Consider the following 27,453-nt stretch of genomic DNA (forward strand, 5'->3'; position numbering starts at 1 on the left):
CTGAGGTATAGTTTGTTCTTCCGGCTTAGAATCCTTTTGTGGCCCTTCCCATTTTCTCCTGAGAGAAAACCTTGTGCTTCAGCTGTTTTTGTTCCAGCGTTAGCTAACAATCCCTTGCAAAGTCACTGCATGGCAAGCATTACTAGCCTCCTCCTGGAATTCAAAAAGCATTTTTATTTTTCAGTTTAGATTGAGAAACTGAGACATCATAACTGTGTGGTTTGGGTTCAGCTGTGGACTGCATAAAGCACTGTGGTAGAATATAGGAACTGCAGAAAACATTTAGTATCTTCGGAGAAAACTGCTCTGGCACAGCCAATATAAAAAGCAGCTCAGACTTTTCCAAGAAATCCAGGGTAAGACCCAGTACATGGGATATAAGGGAGTAAGGCCAAGGGCTTTACGATCTTACATAGGTGTACAACATTGGGAGGTTGTTCTAAGCTTCCTTCAGGAGGCTTTCCTGCACCCTTGCAGCAGCCCAGAATGGGGACAACTCAAAGTGTGTCTTAAGTCTCCCTTGGCCTTTGGCATTGCTGTTGCAACTCTAAAAAAGGCAATGCTTGATCTTCCTCAGAGTTAAATAAAGTTGTTTAGGGGTTGCAAAGTGAGACGGAAGCACAAGTAAAATTAAAAGCTACAAGTTCCTGTCTCCTAGTCTGCATTCAATCAATGAAACCACATGTTGTCTCTGGTTAGACATCCAGCTTTGAAGATGTGGCCCTTAATGGTTTGAGGTTTGACTGTTTCAGCTTTGTTATTTTGGATTTTTTTTTTTCTCCTTCAGCCTTTACTACCAACCTCAGACAGAGTCATTCAATGCAAGTATAAGGAAGAAGACTGGTGTCACAGTGGGGAACTCAATTTAATGAAAGCACTTGCAGAAATTCTTCTGTTTATTGAAAGCATGTAAATGGACAGTATGATTTACAAGGTTACAAGGAAACAAGTACACAGCTTCCCCTGGTGCTGTGGTTAAGACAGTTTGGAAACTGTTGTATTGTGTGACAGAACAGCACAAACACACAGTGCCAAAAGCCACAGCAACTATTCTAATCCATCTTTGTTTTAAGTACCAACTATTAAAGTGACCATGCTGGTTTTACCTTGTTTCTCTGGCAGTAGGTGACAAAAGTCTTTTTAAATCCTGAAAAGCTGCAAGTCTGCCTTTTCTGACCTGCAGAGGGTTTTTGAATAGTACTGCAGAGCCAAAGACAAAAAGAATAGCTCTATATACTTTGTCAACTATGCACAGTAGAAAGAAAATATAAACCTGGAATATGGAGACCCACGTGAATTGAAGTGCCTAGATTTTATAGCATCCAGGTTTCAATGTAGCCTCAGTGGGACCTGGTAGGACAGTTATTTTACTTCATGAACAAAAAATATACCTCTTATTGGCAATGCAAGAATACTCAAGGTAGGCAGACTACCACAACCTCTTGATTCAATGACACAACCTGGAAAACTTTGTGACAAAATTCAATAATATTTGTGTTTTACAGCATTTCTTCCACTTCTTTTGACACAGAACTGAATGAGCCACCTTAATTTTCAAACTGAGACAAAAAAAAAATCTCAATAACTAACTGAAAATATCACCTCTTATTCTGTTCCTGCAGTGCTCTTGATTCAAATACCATGTTTTCACAAAACATAGTAATTATTTGGAATGATACAATAAAATATTCTACAAATTACAGCAATGAGATGGCTTATTATTGAAAAGTGTCATTGTTTGCAGTTGGTCACATTAGTCATATGGAGGGCTTCTGGTTTCATGTTCAGTGCTCATAATCCCTATGATTGATTTTCTGGTAGAAATGTTCATAGAAAGATATGTAAGATGCACTCAACACAACAGCTTACAATTCACTTTTCAAAGCCTTCTCAAAATTTATGCAAATGTGCACAAACATCAAGAAAAAAGGAATGCAAATTCATCTCTCCAGTTTTCAGGAATTTCTGCTTACAGGGCCAAATTCTCTGTTGATGAAAATAAGCCCTTTTATTGTGCTTGTCCAGCAGAGAACATACTGGAAAATATTTTGATATTTCAAACTAAAGTCTGACTCAGAGATTATGTAGTCATTTTAAGAAATTAGTAAAAAGGAGTTGTACAATTCTTGGCATCTTATGAAGTTTGTTTTTGTTTTTGTTTCTGTTTCTGGTTTTGTTTTTGTTTTGTTTATTTTGGTGTGTTTCTTTTTTTTTTCAGGTGTAGTTCTAAACTAATGTAAGATTTATGAAGAAATAATCTATTTTTTAAAAACTGATACCACAATCTAGTAATGAAATTTGAGAATGTGAATGTTTTCCCTCTCTTAATAACAAACAAAAAAAGCCCCCTTTCCAGCCATCTTTCCAAAGTTGCAGTTGCATGCTAATATGTTAGAATAACATCTAGTCAGTCCTATGTGCTTTCTCAACAAATTTAGTGTTGGTATTGTTACTAGAGTAGAAAACAGACTTTGGTGTGCATGATAATGCGTAATACTTAAATTTTCATATTTATTTTATATTTTGAGGGACAGATAGGTTTATTTGCAATAGGCTGCAAAACTACGTTTTTTATTTCAGGAGAAGCCAGAAATTACTAACATTGGGAAAAGAAGGTGGTGTGTAATAAAAATACAATTTTGAGAAACTAATACAAAACCACAGTCATGGATTCCTTTCCCATGTATGAAGCTTCATGGCTATGATTCTATTCTACTGCCTTTGAAGTCAATGGAAAATTTCCCATTAGTTTCATTTGGCCCTTTGTTTTATTTTCAGAAGTATTTTTTAAAGTTTCCCATTTCCAAGTTCCCATGATTTAACCTTGGGTGTGATCTTGAAAGAATTTTTATGCACATGAGTAGACAGAATTACTGGAGTCAATGAGCCTGGAGGGCTGGACCAAACATCACCACTTATAGTGCTATATGCTGTTAACTGCATGGAATGCCAATCACATCACTTGATTTCTCCATCCTGCTTTATAATTCCAGACATACAGCTCTGCAGTTTATGCAAGTTATATTGCTAACAATGGCAGCCCACTAAAAAAACACAGTTAATACTTTGTGGAATGACAAGGACATAAAACTGCAAGAGAGTACTTTCATTACACTAGGAAAAAAAAAAGGCAAAAAAGGCAATTTTCTCCAAGTTTCTTGGGACTCTTCTGAATGACATTAAGTGTAATAGGCTTGAGAGCAATATTTTGAAGAAAGTATCTGAAACTTTCTTTTATATGAAGTCAGTGATTCAGGCATGCAATTATTGCTGCATCAAGGGATTTTTTAAAGACCTGAATAACAAACAAGATAATAGGCTCCATCAGTTTCATAGGACATTTAAGTGTCTAATTCACTTTTCAATATGAAAACTTATCCCAAAGTTTCATCTGGTGATGCAATGCACTATCATACACTGTGTAAAATCTAGTTGCCATGGTTTGATTTAATTTAAAGATGAAAAAAAAATACTGCATGTTACAGCAGCTTTGCTGTTTTGCCAAAACTTTAACTTACTCCAGGCATTGTTCTTTTTTACTTTTATTCTCACATTTTTCTACAAAATCAATGCTATGTAGTTTGTTGTCAGTTAAGTTTTCTAAAGTGCCTTTTCTTCTTCTTCTCCCCTCCCCCTTTCTCCCGTCTTAATGAAAATATCATTGCTACCAGTGAAATGCCAAGGATGAACCCAGCTGGAACCATGCACTGGATATTCTTTATTATTTAAAAATAAACTAAGCTGACACATACACACAGACACATCTGTATTTCCACAGTTTTATTGCCTTTCTCTCTTCTATCTTCCCACTCCTCAAGGTGAAGTACAGTCCACTTCAGGAGTTTTCTGTGGATTTCAGGAAGGGTGGACTGGCTTCTGACTGCTATTCTCTCCCCGCTGTGACTTACATGAATTAAATGGTATTTGTTTTTTTGAAAGGGCTGTATTTCGTTGGAAATCAAATACTTCTTTGATTCTTAATTGTTCAAAACAGAATTTCTAAGGGTTTTTCCCCCCTCTTAAATATCAAAGTAATTAAGTCTGCAACAGCTCCAACTATGTTCCCCTTAGATTTGTGAAGTGAAAATTTCTTTCCTTTTATGTGCCGATATATTTCCAAAATGACATCAATGAAAAGAGCGTAGAAAATAAATCATTTTTTCTTGCAAAGGTCTTCTGTGCTAAATAAACGTATTTAAGGATGTCCAGGCTCTATCTATACAAGATAACAACAACATTTAGCACTTACAGCAAATGCACTTCTCTGCTAAATGACTTTTCATCCTTCAAGTATAGTAAGAACATTAAGTAATGAAGCTCCAGTCCAATAGGAAAACAGCAAATGGATAATTAAGAAAACAATAAACATTAGAAAACCTATAAAAGCCCAGACATGCAGCTAGGCCAGTTCATTAAGTTCAGTCTAACTCGATTTCAGCTGTAACTGTAATAATATCCAACAGACACCCCCCTGCTGAGAGCTGAATGTGCAAAGAATCTCTTGACCTACTGATTTTACTAAACCAATTGCGTCAAATGCTTCTTTTTAATTAAATGTTTGGGTTTGGGAATGCTGGGTAACAAGGGAGAAGTACTGGATACCCAGGAAGTAGGCACTATGTAACTGAATATATTTGTTTACAGTAAGTTGATTATGACTAGTAAGTTACTATTAAACATTGGCAAGTGATAATTTATTGGAAAAAGACTGCAAGTATCAGGAAAATAAAGGTGGTCAATAACTTTAAAAGTACAGAAAGAGCACATCATGAAACATCTCCTACAGTTAAAAGTACACTATCTACAAGTAGATTTATCCACACAACCATGATCGAGACCATTGAAAAAAAAAAGTAAAACAGAGACAATTAATTGTACATCAATAAGGCCTCTAACCAGAATAGACAAATTCTGGATATAAACAACATAAACTTGTGATAATAGCCCTGGATTACCTAGTGCGCTAATACCTCCAGGGGTTCAAAGAAATTAAATAAATTTCTTGATTGCACCATATCTGTTTCAGGGCTTTGATGGTTTCTTACGGGAAAGACATTTATCCATCTGTCTTGATGAATAATTAAGGATTTGGGATGTTTTTCTCCATTGGCTGCTGGACAACACTTGCAAAGGGGAGAGGGAGTAGATGCACCCTGCTCTTTTTCCCCTGTAACTCTGCCCCTGTGTTCCTAGCAGCAGCACAGCCTGTCAAATGCACACTTGGTATGACTAAAAAACATGCATTGAGTTAAATTGTCAGGTTTGGGTTTCAAAGGAAATGTTTTCTCACTCCCAATTGTTTTTGGAGAGAGGGCATTATTTGTTATCCTACCTAGTGAGGGTAATGTTCCACTTCCTACACTCACATGAGAGTTCCTTTTAATAAATTCATAAGAAGTTGTTCTTACTTGTGAATCCTGTGTTATTCCTACAGCCAGAATTATTTTGACATTTCCTTTTAAACTGGGCTTTAAAATGTATTTTCTAGCTTGTAGCATATAATAGTAGACAAAGCAAATGCTGTGAACTATATACTGAATGATTGCAAGGCTCCTTCCAATATTGTTCTACCAATGCTAGTGATACTACTGCAGAATCAGTATTCTCCTCACATCTCTACTGAATGTAACAGGTGTACAATGATGCCACAAAGGGTTTGCAAATCCCAGGTTCCCAGATGATCTATGCTCAGATGATCTCTGCTCTATGATAATGCCTGCTCTGTTGCTTCAAGGTAGTTCTGGTACTTGCAAAATTTAGAGGCACTTCAGATTGCTCTAAGCCCTTCTGGCTGGTAGCAGCCTCTGCACAGCCATTTGCCATCTGAGAGCAATTGTAAGCAGATGCTGAGCGGTTGCTTCTGGTAAACGGTTGGCTTTGGTCCATGTGACCCCCAGGGTAGCCCATTTTTTGTGGCCAGGCTAGTGATTGGAATTGTCATCTGGGAATAAGGAGTAGTACTTCTTATTCTACTTTGTTCTTCCAGAGCAAAGCTGGATTGCAAAACAGGTTCTGAACGTTTCTTAAAAAAATATTGAAGTATTTGGTGTTTTACATATGAAGAACTGCTCAAAAGATGCTACATAGGTGTCTAGAAATTCATCTTGATGCAGACTGCTTCCCCATGGACAATGAAGAGGGAGCTTTCTTCCCCTCCCCCCACCCGCCTTTTTTTTTTTTTTTTTTTCCATAAGAACAGGTGGTGGGACTAGTGATGAGGGTATCTGGGCTCTCATTCATGTGAGTCCCCTAGAAGGTATGGTGCACTAGTGACAGCTTCTTCCTAGCCCATGAATCTTGCTGAGTGAGATTTGCTCTCACCTGTTGGCAGCTGAGATTCTTTAGCTGTTCCATTGTTAGAGCCATGCAGGAGTTCCTATCTCACTTGCTTCACTGACAGTGTCAGCAGAACAGTACAAGGCCATACATCAGATATGAAGGTTTATGGGGAGGACTTAAGGATGTCCCCAGTCTCAGTGATGGGATGTACAGCACACCTGCTGCCTTTTGGGCTAATGGGGAGGAAAGAATATATGTATGTGAAGACTGTGGTCTGCAACCCCACCCCAACTATTGTGGTCACTGTCAAAAATGAACAATGTCCTCAGAACACTTCCAGCAGCTTCTGATAGATTGGAAAAGGTGTAGTTTGCACTTTCTTGGAGAATACTGATAATAGACTCATAAACAAGAGAACAGAGCTGACAATGTTTAACACCTTGTACTACAAGCAAATCAGAAATTGTACTGTTTGGGACAAAGTCATGGGGCTATCTCATGACTAATACCCAATGTGTGCTGTAAATAAGACAGATGTGAAAGTTTCTGAAAGAAGAGCTCACAGTAATCCTTTGTAAAGGAATTGCTAGCTAACCTAAACATAGAATTTGCAATTAGCTCCCACTATAATTATTGAGTCAAAATCCAGATGGGAATAACAGACATGAAAAACACAGTTCTCTAATTCTATTTAACAAAATGTTAGAGGCAACTAATACTAGGACTACATTCCAAAAGCAACTCTTTGAATATTTTAATAAAGTTCCCCATTTTCAATTATATAATCATAACAATGTTTTGAGTGTTTTCTAAATGCCAAATTTTTACTCCTACCATTTAGAGACTGTGATTATATAAAGAAAATAATATTTGAATCTCAGTAAGGACTGTCAAAAATTAATGAAACTTAGAAGTATGGCAGTCAAGCCCTGAGTAAGATCAGGAAGTTTTTCAGATTAAGAGCTGTTAGCAGTGCATGCATCACAGCAACTCCTAATTTATATTCCTTTTAACATTTAAAAGTATGTTGTAAACATGAACAAGTCACCAAAATTTTCTGTAGGGTAGACGAATACTGTAGACAAACTAGCTGAAGCAGGAAACTGAAGAACTGTATTTTGGAGATTCTGAACAACCACAGGTATCTTGATTTCTAATAGGATTTTAGATGCTTACTACTAGACCGGTATTTATTTTTCAGCTGTGCATATTTGTGGGTGGAAAATGTTGAATCAATGACATTGAAAGGGTTTTTACTGTATTTCTATCATTAGCTATTTAACTGCAAATTGAATTTTAAAAATATCCAAGCATGGCTGATATTTTTATTGTTCATACAAACCAGAATCTTCCTACGGCTGACCTGGGACAGGATGAATCTCTGGGTTGATTCTAACCAATATCACACTTTTTTTGTACAGGGAGCAGATAATCAGCTACTGCACCTACTCTTGTCCAGGTTCCCACAGCCCACCCTGGTTCTCTAGAGCCAGGAAGGGAGAAAAAATAGGTCTTAGTGTATGCAAATATGGATTCAGTCTACCTTCTTGGCATATATTCTAGCAACATTATGCCATAGCCATGTTCACATAGCCAGGTCATAGGTCTCATTGTTACCAATGACAACTAGCTTTAATTAACTAGTAAGTCTGAGAAAAAAAAAAAAGGCTGAAGTGAGGTGCCTTGGAAAATCTCAAGAGTTCTATTTGTCATTACTATTAAAGAAGAAAATATACGTTAAAATTATAAAAGTCAATACAGTTTCCATTTCACAGATTTCTTTGAGGGACAAATAGAAAATAATCAGGATTCAGAGCTAGGACAGTGCAGATTTGCCCCAGAGCAGTAGGCATCAAATGCAATTAACCCCAGCTTCCACATCAAAGGCAAACAGATCTATAATAGTTTCTTCATGACCAGCTCATAGTTTCAGACTATAACATTTCAGATTGGAAATACTATCCTGAAAAGAACACAGATTGTAGACATGGTATTAGATTAATGTATTTATGAGGATTTATTTGGTTGAAAAACTTGAAAATAGAATATAAGATCCCTCAAACTTTTGTATATTATTTCACTTCAGTCCCAGCTGGACCCAACACTTATTGCCAGGTAATGGCAGTTCTGTATGAAATTAGTAAGTACATTCCAGCACAGTTATCACTGGGCAGGTGTGCACAGCAAAAATCACAGTTCCTATTTGCAATAACTGGCCCCTTGTGACGCCGAAAAAGCAAATAAGCATGGAGATTAAATTATCCACTTATTCACTGAAAGGTCCCTCTGGGCTAAGTTGAGGGATAGAGTGAGACAATATGTATGTGTGAACGGAGGATAAAAGCATGAGTTTTCCTCAATAGTGGTTGTGCTGTATTTCTTCTATGAATCATCAGAGATTTTCATTGTTCAAGGCTTTCAGTCTGATAAACCATCACTACATTAATTAATCACTGAGAATGATGAAAAGAAATATTTTCTACTTACTAAAATGACAAGAGGGGTAAATACATAACAATGTACAGGCATTTTCGTATATTTTTTATTCAGGATTAAAATAAGAAGCCATTTAAATGTCTTCATTCTTATCCTTCTTAATACGGTATCCAAGAAAAATTAATTACACTCCTATCACCCTTCATCAAAAATACGAAGGAAAAGATTTCTCTGTGCTGCACACAGATTTATGTATGATCTCTCTATTAACATTAATGAGAGCCTTCAGCTAGATTCCCAAGCCCTGCAGCAGACATCTACCCTTTATCATTTAGGGAAGAACTGAAAAGATGGTGGAGTAATAATAATAAACATGAAAAAAAAAAATCAGCAGAAATCAAATATTAATGGATTTGCAATATGATGACAGTAAAAATACTGCAGAAGTTTATAATTTGCAAAGGAATGGACTTCTTGGATTCCAATGGGCACCTGAAAAAGGTAAAAATAGAGCTGGTGTGAAATGGAGTGACAGAAGTCCAAGCAGCTTAGGAAGCTCAGCTGCCTATCATCACCTCCAGAAATAGTGGCATATGCCTCCATGATGGCGCAGAATGGAAGATATGGTATTATTTTCCAGGGATGAATCAAAGTGATACTTTCTGTCTGTATACTGTGTTTTGTTAGTGGGTAATTGGCTTCTTGGAAAGAAAATTTATCTGTCCTTGTTTCAGCTAAGGGAACATGGAAGAAGATATATATGAAAAACTCTGTGCTTTTCCAAACAAAAGTCACTATAATATTTTAAACCAGATGAGCTCTTGTTATAGCTGGCTGTATATTAAATACAGTTTTGCAGTGTAAAAGTTCATTCATTCAGTTTTCCTCTGTCTCTTCATACTGTACACACACTGAAAGAAAATGAAATACACTGAGGGGCGAATATGTCAGTCTTGGCAACCTGAGCCATTGTATCTTATCACAACTTCTTTTCTCTTATCCTACATCTCATAAGTTAAATCCCATATCGAATCAGACCCCCTATGAGAGAGTAGAATTTGATGTAAACAGAAAACAAGATTTAATGGAATTATGCCTAGAATACTTTTGGGCCGAACTGTATACAATGGAATTTCTCCCAGTGAATTGAGTGACAGGAGCTGAAAATCTAGAGCCGAAAATCTAATAAACTTTTTTACTGTGTTATCACCTTTGAATTTGACTATAGGCAAACATCAGAATGTATTACTTCCATGCTATGGGGGGTTGCAAAAATATACATACTAAATGAAATAGCTATTTGAAAGGCAGAAAAAAAGGTGATTTCCAAGCAGTCTGAACCAGTGTCATTGGAGATCTTGAAGAACTGTGGTGCAGAGCAGAGTACTTTATGCAGGGCAAAGATGAAAGGAATTAAAGATTTCATTTACCATGTGCTCTAGAAAATGGCCAGCTTCTTAAGGAACAGCAATAATTAAATTCAAGCATTAAGTTAACATGTAAAATACTGTTCTCTCAGTTGTGATTATCATTGTGATTCTAGGTTAAGAAACTCAGATTTGGCCAACATTTGTGTGATATGTTTTCTGTGTTTCCTGTTTCTAACAAATGTGCAAGATTCTTCTATATTAATTCACATCACTAACCACATCTTGTTTTTCACTTGTTTTTCAGCAGTAGTGAACTTCAGAAATTTATCCATAACTTGAAAATCGACACTGCAAACCAAGAAGCATTGGCTTACTCTGTGTCCATTCTAGCTGTCATCTTACTTCACATTCCATCATATCTATACTTAGATGTATTTCTTTATGCAGGAAGAATCTGCAGAGTAAAATGGCTACAAAAAATGCCCAGACTATGCTTCACAGTAACAGATGTAACCTAAAAGTTGCACATAATTAAATAGAGAAGAACTGAGATTTAGAATCAATATAGGGAAAGGAGTTATATCAACCAAAATAAAACTCTCTGCTGAAATAGCTAAAGAGTGCTTCTCCCTCTTCCCCATTAAAGTTTACTGTTATTGACATTAATACATTGATGTAGACTGACTTCATCAGGAAATTCTGAAGCATGACCTTTTTAAATATATGGGATCTAATTTCTCGTTCACTTATAAATGAAAAATAAAGAAATATGATCATTAATGCCATCATTTTGAAAAAAGCAATCAGAGTTCTGAAGAAAACCTGAAATTTCTGTTCTGAAATTTGTCTGCAAGAAATACAGTGTGTGTGTGTATGTATATATATAATACACATATAATTTCCTGCAAAGTTTTTTCCCTTCCTCATAAATCTGATACAGGTTTACCCAAAGAAATGGTATTGAAGGGGTTAAAGATGTAATATTAATGCTATACCACAATGATGTCAGCAATTTATGATGGGATGGTGGGTTCCAGTGCCAGAAGCTATGGCACAGAAGAGAATGTTAACAGTGTGATTCTCTATGAAAGCCTGTCATCTTCTGTTCTTGAACCTTTGCTAATGTACTAAAGCGACATGCTCAGATAGAAAAGGAAAGTTTTTCAGCTGTTATGTGGTGGTTATTAATATAGTTACTGCTGTACAATAAATATGCTGCTACTGCTTGCCATCATTTTAAATTGACAAACATATAGGAATCTCTTGGGACATCATTGTTTCTAAAGGCTTAGATCCTTCATTCCTGACTCAGATGAAACTCTCAATAACTTAGCTCAGGAAAAATTTTCCTTTTAAGAATGTTAAGCCCTTGAGACCATCCGGGCACAAATACCATGTTGTATCAGGCCACATTCACTGTGACTGACAGGGCATAATACAACATACAAGTTCAAATGTTTCCGCATTGCTGCTCTCATACTCCTTTGATATTTTTCTGGCATGCCTGACAATACCATAGTCAGATCCAGCACATGCTCAGCCACAGGAAGACAGAGATGGAATTCTGAACATTAGGACTGATTTAGCATTATATATGGCTAACAGCCCTCACAACTCACAGTGGAGTAACAAAAATATTCGATTTGTTTAACTCTTCCTAGAATTGCCTTTCTTTCTGCTACCACTTTCCCAAATCACCCAGCTGTATTTCAAAATTTTCCTTACTTCGTTTTCAAAACCAAATTAAACTTTCTGTCCAGTAAAGAGATTTTCTTTTTATGTATGGGTTTTGATCGGTTGCACGTGGTTTCTTTTGGTTAATAATTTCTTGCAACATGATGGTCAGGTACTATGGAATTAATTGTTAAAGGCCTGATGGACAGTTGTTCATAGCTTACATATGTGTTTTCCAGGCAAATTATCAATAATGCCAGTTCTTGAAAAGAGAATTCTGTCTACATCATTCATCAAGAAAAAAATCTGAATCATCAAGATGAGCATTATCCCAGTCACCTAAGCTAATTAGGTCACCTGAGCCAATGTGGGACTTTGAGGCATCAGGTCTCTCACAGCATCAGCTCAACAAGCTGGGAGAGCAAGAAAATTCTGTGGAATCAGCAGAACTTATAAAAAAAATCTACAGAGAAATATTTACATCTCTGTATTTGAATTTCCTATATATCCAAAAAAAATACTTTAATGTTGAATCAAAGTAGCTGTTAATGCCTTTTATATCAAAATTAAAATATAACGTGTGTATACATTACTGGTCATATTTGAAGTAGTGCTATAGTAGTTGTAAAACTGGTTGTTTTCCATACCTACTCATACATAATTCCTGCTCAGAAAGTTTACCACCTACCTTTCATGTACTTTGTTGCCTTCACTCACCCTGATCTGTTTTTCTGCCAAAACTACATGAAACAAAACTTGAAAATTCACTGGAAAATGCAGAAGTGTAGTATTATTTCCCTCATACATAAAAGACAGAGAAGAAAGGTAAAAAAAAAAAAAAAAAAAAAAAAAAGTAACAAATCCAAAACTGTCTCCCTGACTACATCATTGCTGGAAATGAAAACTGAAGAGACTTCAGGCAATGTTGAACAAGATCTCAGCAGAGGAAGCAACTACTCAAAGAAAAAGGTGATCTACTGGTCTGAGCACAGAACTGCAATTTGTATGAGCACATGCTGCAGAACTAGAGGAGGCATCCTGGGTCAGTGAATCCAATTCCCTGCTATCATAAGTAATCATGTCATATAATCCCATTCATCTCATTTGAGCTCCATCTTAAAACCCTTTTTATGAATTTGCAGAATAAATGCATTCATGGCTAGTTTATATTCATTTGTTCTTGTGTAACCTTGTCCTTTACCAAAAAATAGCTTATCCTCCTCCCACCGCCCATTTATTTATAGAAAGTAATCATACTATTTCTCAGCTATTATTTTGCTAGATTAAGTCCAGCTCTCTCAGTGCCCTCATGTAAAATAGGTTCTTCATTCCTCTAATTATCAAAGAATATGGTCTGTGTACCTGCTCCAGTTCAAACACCTTTTTTTTTAATACTCTCTACAATATTCCAAGTAGTTTTAACCATTCCAGCTGTTAACCATCAAGTTTTCGTTACCTACTGGAAATACTTTGATTCATACATTCTAAGATGTTTTTCTCCTCTCATTGTCTCTCCCTTTCTTTCTCTTCTTTTTTTCTTTCTTGCTCTGTCATGGCCAAGTCACACAAGTGTTTTGTGATTGCCTCATATATCCAGGTCTCCCCATGTGTTGTTTTCCTAGCCTGCAAGTTACATTTTTTATTAATTAACAATATACATGTATCAACTCCTAGTGTGTTTATTTCTTTTGCTTAATTTCACCATAAATCTGTTATTTCTGTATCTTAGAACTGTTGAAGACTTCTCATATATCATTGTAGTAGTCTAATGATAATTTATATCAAATTTGTGTCATTCATTGATTTTATTCCTAGTAAACTAAATTCCTAAATGAAAATGTTGATAATTGGCAGCTGCAAAGGTAATGCTAGAGGAATTCTGATAATAATATCTCTGGAGACAAATGACTCCTTTTTTAGCTCTCTCCTCTTTATTTGTTTTACGCTTAGAAAACTAATTGCTTCAAAGTCTCATAAGTCGCTAAGTGTCTTCCACAGGCTAAATAATTTCACCGTATCAGATGTTCTCTTGAAGTCCAGATACAATATGTGCACTCTAATTTTCTCCTAGAAAACCAGTTATCTTGTTAAATACAGCTATCAGGCTAGTCTAGCGTGACTCCTCCCTCTATCTTTGGTTAATGCAAATTGCATTGCATTCCATCCCATCTTTCACAGATCTATGTTCTTAAATATCTGTCTCAAAATGCGGTTTAAATCCTTGATTAGGACAAAGGCAAAGAACCATTAGGCACCATAACAAAAATGATCACTTCCTTATTTTGTTCTTCCTTTTCATATTCCTTGTGCGGTATTCTCCAATTATGAAGGATGCTTCAGTCGTTATTGTTTCAAATCTTCCAAATTTCCAGGGTGAAATTTATGTTTCCTTAACTCTTCCTGTGTTCTCAGATAAAGGAACATCAGTTTTTAAATAAATGTTCCTATTAGCCTTCTTGCCTTTACATTTTTCAATGTCATCTTCACTGAAAACTCAGTAACACAGCTCTAACCCTGATACTGAGACTAACTTAACTTACTTGGAAGGAGTTGTTATTATAAAGACCTCTCTCTTCATCTGTTTCCCTACAATATGGATAATGAAATACATGCCACTCAAAGCAGGGTTAGCAAGTTCAATTTGCTCGTATTTATGTGTTGCTTTGGAAATAAAAAGCACTGTCTATGGCATCATTGTATCACTGGTAAATTACACTGTGATCTCACAGCCTATGTGTCTGAATGCGAACCCTCTTGGGTCTCTTGCAAGTTCTACTGGATGAAAAACTGTCATGTATTTAGGTATTTTCTAGGAGTGCATCTAGATTAAATCATTACAGTGTATCTTTTTGCTGTTATGCTATGATAATAAGTTATTGTACTGTTACTGTTGTTATAGGTTAATCCTACAATGGCAAAAATTTCTACAGTTTTATTACAATAGTTTCATAATTCATGAAAGCAAATGAGAAACAGAAAATGCTACAGAGGCTGAAAATCATAATAAGAAATGTATGCAGCATAGCTATTATTTATACATAGGTGCATATATATATGAGTGAAAAATCTTTATAAAATATAGCTCTGTAATGTAGACTAGTAGCTCAGACAAAGGCACTTTAATCAGTAGTTTAAACCTGGTAAGTAGATGCTGAAAAGGCTACATGGTATTAGACAGAATGAGAGGATTAGTGCTAAAAATATATGAAAAAGAAGATAGTATAATGTTTTAAACAATACGCTAAGTGACAAGACCCTGACTAGAAAGAAAAAAATGTTTTATATTGCCAGACCAGACAAGAGCAGTGACCATCACCAGATGCTTCAGACAGTCCTAAATATTGAAACACTAAAAAAATCCTAAATCCTAAATGTTCACATATTTTTAAACAAGTTTCTAAGCTTCTACCTAGCTCTTGAATAATTAACAGCTGTCTTATTCACTCCCTTACAAGGGCACATACCCTCATACCCATAAAATATTTTTATTTTGTAACTAATAATGTCCCAGTATCCATATAAATAGCTGATACTTGTGCTGATCATAAGCTCTTGACTTTTTGGATATCCTGTGGCACTGAGTTCAGCAGCATAGTTCCTAACTATAGACAATACAGTCACTTTAGTATGTATTCGTCTATTTTTACAGTATTCTTTATTTAGACCCTTGTTCTGATATAAACAAAAAAAAAGAATACTTCAGAATATTCAATTTCTCCCTATCTAGCTAATAGCTTTTGTAATATCAGGTCCTTTTGCCTTCTGAGCAAAATATTTCTACTTCTTGTAGTATATCCTGACAATATTAACAATTTTTTGTGTGTGTAAAAAAATGCATGCTTCCTTTGGAGAGAAAAACAAAACAAAATAAAACAAAACCACACCAGGAAGTTGTCTTTGGCTGCTGACTTCAGTTTTGAAGAAACTGAGTTGTCTAGATTTTTATTGGATGTTTCATACAAAGATCATCTTTCACTGCATCTTCTTTAAGTGCTTTACAGACAGATGATTGACCAACACAGCTTTGTACACACCTTCTGGGATAGGTCAGTATTTTTAACCAGATAGAGCCAAAGTTAAATGAATTGACCAAGTAAATTCAGTGAGTCAGCAGCAGAGATAGAAGGAATAAAGCTGAGGAGTGAAATCTTGACTTTTTGAAGCCAACATAAATTTCCCAACATTTTCTGCAGAGCTAGAATTTCACTTCAGTTTCTGTAACAGGCTTTTCCCTTCTCTAATCATTAAAGCACAATTGTACTAAGTGGCTCTTCAGTTAGTAAACTTCAAAGGCCCCTTTGTTGGTGGTGCTGGTGATAGTTTTTGCCCACTAATGTACCTGATTTCACAAAAGTTCTCATCATGCATTATATCAATAAGCTTAGGGAACTTGCATGTTTTAAAATTTACCGACACTATAATACCTTCAAATAGTTCCAGCAAAGCAATAATTTATTACAAGCAATGAAAATGACAGTGTAATACCCCCAATTGAAATTTGTGTAGAAAGACAGATATCATTTCAGGCCATTTGCATCAAAAAGATGACGATAATGTACACTATTTGTGCACTTGATCTAGAGAGGATTTAATGACTTTTATTTATTTGTAAGGGACTCATACCAATAACAATAATATTTTCTTTCTTAAATCTTTGGAAACCATGAAATAAAGTAAATTAAGTTAAACAATTGTATTTTTGTTCAGTCTGGAGAAACTTGAATTCTCCAGCAAAATTAAATCTTCCTTCTTTTGATAGCTTTGTAACTTTTTTCATTCTTTCTTATTACTATACTAGATAAGCTTATCACAAAAAATTGCAAGCACCAAATCTCTTTTAATCGTTTTCGCAGTAACACTTAAAAATTAGTGAAAGCTTACCTCCGACATCTTCAATAATTTCTTGATAATATTAATATTTTTTTATATTATAGCAGCTCTCCAGAAATTTGCTCTAAAATGCTTGAGGAATATTTGAAATAGAAGGAGTGGTTCTTTGATTTAATACTTATATTTTTAACCAATACAGATGGCATATTTTCCAGTGCAGTTTTACCAGTGACATCCAATCTGGACAGCTACAGTTCTCATATTACTGAGATAATGTTATTGCTATTAATAATCTCATAGAATCTCTGGGTTTGAAGGTATTGCATAGAGCTGCGGATGGCTGCACAAAGGTCACTGTTTTTATAGCTATAACAATACTGGACCTCCATACACATGGCTTTGTTGTGCTGTATGTTTACCAACAAAAAGCCAGAAGTGAATGGGACAGGATGAATACTTGTAGGAAACATAACATTATATAAATGACGCTCTAGTGCAAGTTACATGTATGGCAATATAAGTATCAATGTTATTAATGCCACTGAAAGTATCCAAGTATAAAATATACCTCTCTGTCTTGTGTACCACATAGCAGTTTATGTTGACACGGCATTACTTCTGTTGTAATAAGCTGTATTTTTAAATTATTTATTGCATTTAAGTCCATCAGGAAGGAAGAGGAGCTTAAGGAGGTGCACAATGGGAGTAAGAGAGGACTGGGAAAATAAATGAGAACTGGAGGCACAGAGAGTTCAATAATATAAATAATTGTAGTACCTTTCCAGAGGTTTGTACAGTACATAATTTTAACTGGTTGCTGCAATACTTGTACTTATGTGAATCTGGTTTCCTGAAGTGAATGGAAATTTGGACATTTGTAAGAGTTTAGCAAATTGGTCCAATGCATATAAGATCTGGAACACATACATAACAGATCTTATGAATAGGCGCCTGGACAAAAACTCTTGACAGTCTTCAGTAGACTCCTGCTGTTATTTCGGTGCCATGTGTTCCCACTATCTCCTTAATTACTCACCCACAGCTCCAACTTAAAACAATGATGTTGCAGTCAGTGCATTTTTTGTCAAAGGACAAGGTATGAATTCTGTGGTAAGATTCAACCCTGGTCATTCTTTTCTGCAGTTCCAAATGGCCAAACTCAATTAATTTACCTTAAGTGATGAGAAAATTTCCTTATGCCAGTTGAACCAGCCTCATCACTGCAAGCATGTTTTCAACACCAATACATCAGTGCTTTTGGAAGCTAATTTTATTTGTGCCTAGAAAAGAGGCTTCCATAATGTCTTGGAGACTGTATAGTAGGTTTTGCTCTTAGGAAAAATTCCTGATGTACTGCTTAGTTGAAACAATGGCTAAAAGATGGCATTCCAGCTGCTGAGACAGTATCATGATTTTCAGCTTCTCAAAGAATGCTCAGCATCTCTCAATTTTTACTTGGTTATCTGAAGACAAATGCATCCAAGAAAGGGAATTTATTGGGGTCTCTGAAGAATTCAAGCCTGAATATTACAAGTAGACTATACGACAAAATATACATATAAATTTTGGCACCTAGTCTTTATTTTCTTCTGATGGATGCAAACATGCTATACTGAGTCTGAATTATACACAGAACTCTCATGTATTATCTTAGATCCCAAGTGCCTCTATAATACTTCTTTATGTCTGGCTTTGGGGTGTGTGCTTGTCTCAGTACCCAGGTTCCATCAGTGCCCTGAGGAGGAAGAAAAGGAATATGTTCCTTTCCAGGTGGCTTGTAGGACATTACAGTAGAGCTAAAACTATCAGTCAGATCACAAGTTAAGCATTTATATGGGAGCTTTTGTTGGATGGATGCTCTTTTGCATGAGAGAGGCAATATTAGGAGCTCATAAGCATATTAGAAGCTTTAGCAACTACCCAATGATGTGCTTGAATGAAGTGCTAACTAGCCATAAGGGGTATGGAAAGGGTAGCCAGAAGTAAACCCCCTCCTTTAATGTCAGTGGGAATTATTATACTTCTATTGATTTTGCTGAGGGCCAAAGTATCACCTAGGTCTTTGGCTCCAGGAACTTTAATCATTTATATTAAACAGAGACTCACATGGTTACTCTTAGCTATTTTGATGATATTAGACACACAAGTACTTAAAGATGGACTGGACTATATCCAAATTAATCAATTACATATAACAATGGGCTGGTATTAAATTTATGGGGTTTATGACAATCAAAATATTACTTGGGGAAGCACATAAGTAATTCTACATCACTTTAGATACCCTATTTCCCAAGTCACAGTATCACAGTATCACAGTATGTTTGGGATTGGAAGGGACCTCAAAAGATCATCTAGTCCAATCCCCCTGCTGGAGCAGGAACACCTAGGTGAGGTCGCACAGGAACATGTCCAGGCGGGTTTTGAATGTCTCCAGAGAAGGAGACTCCACCACTTCCCTGGGCAGCCTGTTCCAGTGCTCTGTCACCCTTACTGAGAAGAAGTTTCTTCTCAAATTTAAGTGGAACCTCTTGTGTTCCAGCTTGATCCCATTACCCCTTGTCCTATCATTGTTTGCCACCGAGAAGAGCCTGGCTCCATCCCCATGGCACTCACCCTTTATATATTTATAAACATTAATAAGGTCCCCCCTTAGTCTCCTCTTCTCCAAACTAAAGAGACCCAGCTCCCTCAGCCTTTCTTCATAAGGGAGGTGCTCCACTCCCTTAATCATCTTGGTTGCCCTACGCTGGACCCTCTCCAGCAGTTCCCTGTCCTTCTTGAACTGAGGGGCCCAGAACTGGACACAATATTCCAGATGTGGTCTCACCAGGGCGGAGTAGAGGGGAAGGAGGACCTCTCTCGATCTACTAACCACCCCCCTTCTAATACACCCCAGGATGCCATTGGCCTTCCTGGCCACAAGGGCACAGTGCTGGCTCATGGTCATCCTGTTGTCCACCAGGACCCCCAGGTCCCTTTCCCCTACACTGCTCTCTAATATGTAATCTCCCAACCTATACTGGAACCTGGGGTTGTTCCTGCCCAGGTGCAGGACTCTACACTTGCCCTTGTTAAATTTCATTAGGTTATTCCCCGCCCAACTCTCCAGCCTGTCCAGGTCCCGCTGGATGGCAGCACAGCCCTCCGGCGTGTCAGCCACTCCTCCCAGCTTGGTGTCATCAGCAAACTTGCTGATAGTACACTCAATTCCCTCGTCCAAATCGTTAATGAATATATTGAATAATATTGGCCCCAGCACTGACCCCTGAGGCACTCCACTAGATACTGGCCTCCAACTAGACTCCGCACCATTCACTACCACTCTCTGGCTTCTCTCCCTAAGCCAGTTTGCAACCCACCTCACTACTCTATTGTCTAGACCACACCTCCTCAACTCAGAACGTTTTATTCAGAAGTTCTTTAAATATTTCTAAAACTATTAGCCAATTCTGAGTATAATGTCAGAGAAAATTAAAGACTTTGTGTTAAATTTAAGATTAATGGCTTAATTATTAATACCCTATATTATTTTAAAATTTTTGTTACTCTAGATAGCTAATCTAGAGAGCAGATCATCTAGCTGACCATTCACATCTTGCTTCAAATCCTAAACTAATGTGATTCATCTAATGATGAGATAATTAAAGCCAAGAAAATTATGTCAGTAAGGACCAACCGAGCAGCAGACCTGCATGTTCAAATTACACAGTATATATTCTAACATTGTCAGATATGATAAATATCAAAACAGCCCACTGGAATCACAGGTACTACAATATTACAATATTTTCTTTCCAGGAAAAACTGGAGAAGGGAAATTTCAAGTATATATCAGAAACTGCTTAGGTAAGCCTCACACTGTGAAAGTGATGTCCATAATCATTCTTTATTTGATAAATTCATTTGGAATTTTTTAGTACAGAGACAAGTTGCACCATTCAAGCAAAGCAAGATGTTGAAGACATGCAAAAAAGCTTTTCTTTGAAATATATTTTAATTCCTCCCATGTCTCTAGAAGGAAACTGCTTTTGACAGACTATATTTTGCCACTGTTTCATTTAATAATTCATATCAACATTTACCAAGGGAGATTGGTCTTTGCTTTAATTCTCATTGTATGCCAGCCAGCCTGTTATCCAGTTTTATGACTTCTGTTACTTATTGCTGTTGTTTTGTGGACTTTGCAGGTCATCCTGCTAAAATTAAACAAAAAAATCAGCATAAGAAAATATGATCTTCTGCAGGGCTTTTATTTCAAACTGTCTCAGATTTATATTTTAGGTCATATTATAATTTGAGATTAAATATTTCTCACTTAAAGATCTAACAATATAATTGGTGATGTTTCTTGTTCCTTCAAATGCATGATAGCCACAAGCCATTCCTCTCTGTTCAAATGCAAGCAGAAACCCTGAAAGACAGTTATCATGTTCAAAAGCTATTGACTTGGACTGGAATTGAAAGTATACAGAATTTTGCAGAACTTATCCTCAGCTGTGGAAAAGGAACTGCTTACCAATTTTTGGTGAAGCTGGAAATAGAAGGAGCCTATGTCATATGTAGAATAAAATTGAGGCCTGCGTTTCACAGGAATAATACCTTACTTTTGGTAATGGTGGGGAACAAATCAAAGCAACTTCTGTTCTTTTGGCATGGAATGACTGCAAAAATTAGAACAGCTGCATACTTCTTAAACTTTGTGAGGGGAAACAAAGTCTTAGATATTGTTAAAATAAAGTAATGTGGAGTCAGTTCTCCTCAGAAGCAAAACACTATATGCACTGAAATACTCATGAGAAAATATTCCAGACTTAAATTGCTACAATGGAGCGCAAAACCCTTAAAAATCAAACATGGTTGCATATACCTAAGTTGTAATGCTAATAGTCACTTTGTTACAGTATTCTTCAGATTTTCGTTGTGCTTTCTGAACAGCCTTACAATATCTCTCTCCTATTTACTCCAAATTCTGTTTGTATATGGAAAAATCAGATATCGTGAACTTGAAGCTTTATTAGGAATTATCTGATTATAACAACAATTTTAATGCTTGTACTTGGGCTGGAAGTAGACAATTTTTTGCCGGATTTATTTTTTATTATTCTCCTGGACACTACACACTCAAGGGGCAGAATGGCCACATACTAAGCACACGTATGAGTTTCTCTACAGGATGGTATGTTAATCATAAAAATAAATCAGGAAACTTGGCCCAAACAATGTTATAATTTTGCTGTTTATAGAATGCCCTTTTTTCAGTTTATCTTAAAAAATAGAGGATTATTTTTCATTTCCCTATTACTCAGAATTTTTTATGAAAATCTAACAGACTTTTTAAATGTGAACTTTTGAACACTCCTTTTGGACCAAATAATTTTACTATTGATTCTGTTTTCAAAAATGTTGTGGATTTTTGTGCTTGCTTTTTAAAATCTACTATGGATATGGGTGGTGTGTACAAATAGTCAGCTCTTTCTTAGCCATTTGATTTGTCATTATCTTGATATCTATGCATTGATTCATAAATCATCAACACCCTCTACTTTACTTCAGGCATTTTACACAGTTCTGCACAAGAACTGCATTTCTGATTATTTACAGTCCTAAATATGTTTTGCAGTGAGACTGGTCTGATATAAGGATGCTTATCTTCTTTTTGCTTTACCCGGTGGATGAAGATTTGAAACAAGGCATGGATCTCTTCATTTTCAATTATGTAGATGAAAAATAACTCCAGATCTTAGAAGAATAAACCCAGATTTATACTAAAGAAAATCTGTGGTAATAGTGTGACGAGTCACACACTAGTTCTTGCTATTTCAGGTCTTGTAATTCCATTTCTCTTGTTAGTAGTGGTGTGTCATGAGAAAATTAAAATAGTACGAAATAGTCAGAAAGATCCTCCTCAATTTCAGGCCAGTAATATGAAATATGGAGATATTTAGTTCACAGGATTTTATTTCCAGTGTTGCAATGCATAGAAGGGAAAGAACTAAGGATTCCCATGTGGTTGTCAGCAATTATAGAACACATGTATTTATTTATAATAAGGACAATCTTCCTACTGGAAATTGCCCAAAAAGCAAGCAATATACTGGGCTGATGAATTCAACTTGTCTAATTACCTGGGAGAAAGGAACTGGAGTGAAGGGGAGATTTGCTTCTTGTCAGACCGTCTCTAATCTCATTTCACACAGTCTAAAATGACAACTTTGTATCCATACCTATTAGTGAACCTGTAGACTCCTTCCTAAAGTAGCTCTCTCAGATAAGAGATGTTAAAATAAATAGAATCACAGGTCCATGAAAGTACAACCCTTCAATATTGGTGGGAAGACATAGGTTTCAATATATCTGAGTTTTAAGCACTGGAGGTTAAGATAGTGGTTAAAAAGAGAGAAAGCAAGGGTGAGGGATGCTGTATATTAGATTTCTATAAGAATGATCCATTGGGAGTCACTTTTGCAACACTATTATTTGCAGTTGTAATATGCAGCACAATTTATGTCATTTTGCTAGATTGTTCATAAGTATAAAACCAGTGGAGTTATACATATGATCCATGCAGTCATAAACAATCGTGGATACAAAACACTGCCCTGAATTTCATGTTCAGAAGAGAATTTAAAGCTTTGCAATTCTGACTGACCAGATCTCATGTTGTGTACTAATAATTCTCTCCATTAAATAAAGTCATTTGATATTATCAAACACCACAGAATTATTTTCTAATGTTGTGTACTAATAATTCTCTCCATTAAATAAAGTCATTTGATATTATCAAATACCACAGAATTCTTTTCTAACCTTTCACTGAAGTTTTACATATTAGTGTTAGGCTACTACAGCAATGACCAGAATATAGGATCAAACAAAACAGAACAGAATGTGGCTCATTGATATTCAGATTATTTTATATCTAGATGCAAAATAATATACCAGTTTCTATAAAGGAAACAATGACTAACAAAATAAATACATTTATTGTTATATATCAACTGCCTCTGGGGTACTATTAAAATTTCTACTGGAAAAAGGCCACTAAATCATGTATTAAAAGACATCACCTGTTATCAGCTAGCCAAGCTCCACACACTTTGCTGCCCATTTTTATTTGGAGACAACAGTGTAAAGTCTCATTGTAGATTCTGGAGGTAAAGATTCACTCACAAAGCAGCAGTTACTTGATTATCTCCAGTCACATTAAAGCAATTTCCTCATACTAATCTTTCTTAGCAACACCATAATCAGAATACACACAACTATAGGCTTAATTGAAATTAAAAAATGTCAAATTGATAGAGGACATATGCCACTATTCTCCCCTCTCCTGCAGTAGAGAGTTCCCATGGCAAGAGAAATTATTTAATTCACTAAAACTGATCAGTTTGAAATTTAATGCAAGTGCCAAAAGTCTACAGTTGCATTGATAAATACGTTATGTATGTAGTCCTCTGGCAAAAGTAAATGAAGGTTAGGGTGGTAAATTTTTTAGAACCATACTACATGCCCATGACGGTCACATGTATGTGAAAATCAAGCTTCATTAGATATAGCAATGATGGAATGTGTGAAAAACGTCATGAAAAATATGTCAGTCACAATAGGTACAGCAATTGCTATGAGACAGGTGTAATAAACTTAACTGTATAAGTATAAATAGGTGCCTCAATAAATTATATAACCATGTCCACTTGTGAATCTGAAACTCCAAATTATGCAGCAAGTAACTAGAACAGTGCTGTAAACCTGACCTTAGACAATCGTAATCCCAAACCTTTCCTTAAATAGCAGTTAAATCAAGAAAAAAAATATTTACTTTGTGTCAGAGACTTGAAGAGCAAGGGTCCTCTATTGATTTAGAGGCAGCTAGGGCAGAAAGAGCACAATGCCAGCTCCCAGACTACCACCCTTTCTCTCTATTTTTAAAGAAGGAAACCTGGCCTACAGTTGTGGGTCTAACAAGGATCTTAACAGAGAAACTTTCTGGTTTATGTTGTGGATATTCAGCTGCTATAAACTGGTCCAGCCCTGATTTACACGAGTGCTACATATCTAATGTCAAGCAGATTTCTGAACTGGCTTGTGTGTCAGTGCTCCTGTGATCAAATGCTGTTATTAACTCTTCCTTCTACATTTCATTTGCATTGTCCCCTTTTATGTCAGGAAAAATAGTACAGAGGTTGTTTCTGACTGTGATTTTTCAAGGACTTCTGTGTTGTGACTTAGGATCAGTTTTGTTTTATAAAACAGTGGAGGAAGGAATGTGGAGGTGAAAGTGCAGTTCATCCTTCTTACCCAATAAATCTTTTCACTTCTGACACACACTGGAAAAATTAGGCTCAGTTAATAGTGGTGGGTTTACCTGAGTCCACCTTTCATTTCATATAGATCACTGTAGACTATGTCTGGATTTCAAATAGAAACACAAAGATTTTTGTATTCAGCAGCAGAAATCCTGTGTCATTCTGTGTCCTCCTAAGCTTTAAAAATATTGCACTTTTTTGTAATTTGTCTTAGACTGTTAGGAAGGATGGGTCAGGAGCTCTAATATTGTTCCTGTTCTCAGGAACAAAATGTTGGCTAGGAAGAAAAAAATCAGGGTATTTTCATTTTCACTTGTACTTCATTTCTTTGAAATGTATAACAAAAGACTTGCAAATCTGACAAAATTTGAGATTTCTCCAACTCCCTAAAAACAATTACTTAAAAAATGTTTGGCTGAATTTTAGTTCTCTTGAAAAGGGAAAACAGATACCACTTAGTGAAGCATCACGCACAAGTTCCCCAGAGCAGTTCTGTCAGTGCAGCTCAGCCCCCCACCTGTCCTGGAACTATTCACAGAGCTAATCTATGCGGTAGTTATTCCCATGTGGGCAACTATCCATGAGAGGCTTGACTGAGACCAGCCAAATTCATTTGACTTGTGTTTTATTACTCACAGGAAGCTTGATCTGAAAGAATGAGGGGCTAACATGTTAACTCATACAGTGCCATCTTACCACTGACTTTTTTCTTCTCTATTGCAGTTAGTAACTGGATTGTAGTCAGATTCTTTACTGGACTTTCTGCCAGACTGCAAGCAAACAAGTAAGTAGAGTTACATATTATCCCGAATATTGTTACTACCAGAACACTTCTGGAGAATGTTGAAATTATAAAAAAAAATGCACACCCTAACAAAGCAAAGGCATATATCTTTAGCATAACCTTCCTCATAAATCATCCTTCCTTTGTATTAAGCACCCAAATTTGGCACGCCCAGTGATGGTGGGCAATTGAGGTACCTGGGATAAATGTAAACCCTCCCATATGTACACACATGCAGCAAGTTTCCATGACTGCTGTCAGTTTGGTTCTCAGTCTGCATCACTTCTTGTCCTCCTGCCGTTTTTAGAATCCAGTGTTGAAGTCTGCCTTGCCTTCAGCTGCAAGGGGAAAGAGCATACTGCAATCTCAGACCATAATGTACATTTTGATCAATGTTTGACCTAGCCAGTGATTTAAGCAACAGGAGAGCACAAATGCACTAATGACGCAGGAGCAACATCACATTTCTGTATGTTGCAGTGCACAATGATAATTTCCTTCATCTTGTTTCTTATAAGCAAGAATAACATAGATCCACTTCAGTGCCATTTGCTCCCACTGTATTGTCCCCAGTGTTCCCCTAATTCAGTCTTATTTCATTAGATAATTGATCTCTAAGCTTTCAGATGAGAGGTCTAACAGCAAGAGAAAACTGAACAACAGAAAAACTGCCAGGACCTATATTATATATTTTTAAAAAACAAATAATACTCATTATTCCCCTTTTGATTTACCTATATAAAGCAAACTTTCTATGTATATATCCATGCCTCAGAGGAAAATTTGAGACTAGTTACTCACTAATTGGTTTATCTATCCCATCTTTACTCTGTATCTGCTTTTTCTTACAGTTAACAAGCACAGTTCCTAAGGCCACAAAAATGAGGACATGGAATAATATTAAGAGGGAATACACCAAAGCTCACCAAACCAGACTCACCAAACCAGTAAGGGTTCTATTCTAGAGCTAATACGCTCTGAGATAACATTACCTCTGCCTAATGATTCCCATGTGCTATTCCCACCATAGAAAGGGGTGGGAATCTGCGAGGGGACTTCAGAGATCCTTTATTTCCTTCACAGATTCTCCTAGACTGTGCATTGTCCTACCTCTCCCTCTCATGGCAGTGGACAGTCTTCCTCTCACATGAATAACAGCTTAGGTGTCTAAAACTGTGATCATTAGGAAACTCCGATTTCCTGTTGCACTGAAAGCTGATTGTTTATCTCTGCATTTCATTCAGCCTGGACAATTTTGATTACTCACTTTCATCCTGTTTTCCCCAGTTTTTTTTCTAGTCACTTTCCCTTTCCTGCTTTTATCTTCCCTCTGCACAACACTGCAATACCTGATCTGCAAAAACAAGATGGGAAATATTTAAATGAAAATAAAAGCTTCATCAGCATTATTGCTTATTTTAGTTTTGACAGCATCTTTAAGATACTTTGTGTCAGTGCACCTGGCATGATGGACATAATAGAATGAACTCCACCTTGAGAGACAGATACCTCTTAGAGGAAGAGCTAACTAAAAATTCCAATTCAGCCTGTGCCGCCGCATGTATTCAGAAATAAGGAGTGAGGGAGAGAAACAGCAGAGAAGTATGCTGCTACCAGAATAGAAATACATGTCAATAAAAGTACCCCAGATGGTGGAAAGCAGTGTAAATTCCACAGCAAAGCTACAGGTCTTCATGTATTTTCTACTTCTAATATACAGGAGGTACTCTCTTAGAGTAGCATTGAAGAAGTTAAAAAGAATGCCTTTCTG

General features: G+C 36.4%; 1 protein-coding gene across 5 annotated transcripts in view; it reads right to left on the minus strand.

Moving 5' to 3' along the window:
* FLRT2 (fibronectin leucine rich transmembrane protein 2) overlaps positions 1-27,453 on the minus strand; it is a 63,208-nt gene that overhangs the window by 23,034 nt on the left and 12,721 nt on the right. Inside the window, exons 2-4 of one of the 5 annotated variants that reach the window (XM_082057424.1) lie at positions 26,950-27,036; positions 25,915-26,020; positions 20,675-20,785 (exon numbers count right to left, since the gene is read on the minus strand). The exons of 2 other annotated variants lie outside the window; for them this stretch is intronic. The gene's annotated coding sequence lies outside the window, so the exon portion shown is untranslated. Of the gene's footprint in view, positions 1-20,674; positions 20,789-25,914; positions 26,021-26,949; positions 27,037-27,453 lie in introns of all 5 variants that reach the window. 2 more of the 5 variants (XM_082057426.1, XM_082057427.1) reach the window with 2 other exon arrangements.

Source organism: Streptopelia decaocto (genome assembly GCF_964273445.1).
Source record: "Streptopelia decaocto genome assembly, chromosome: 7".
In the NCBI taxonomy this organism is placed as follows: Eukaryota; Metazoa; Chordata; class Aves; order Columbiformes; family Columbidae; genus Streptopelia; species Streptopelia decaocto.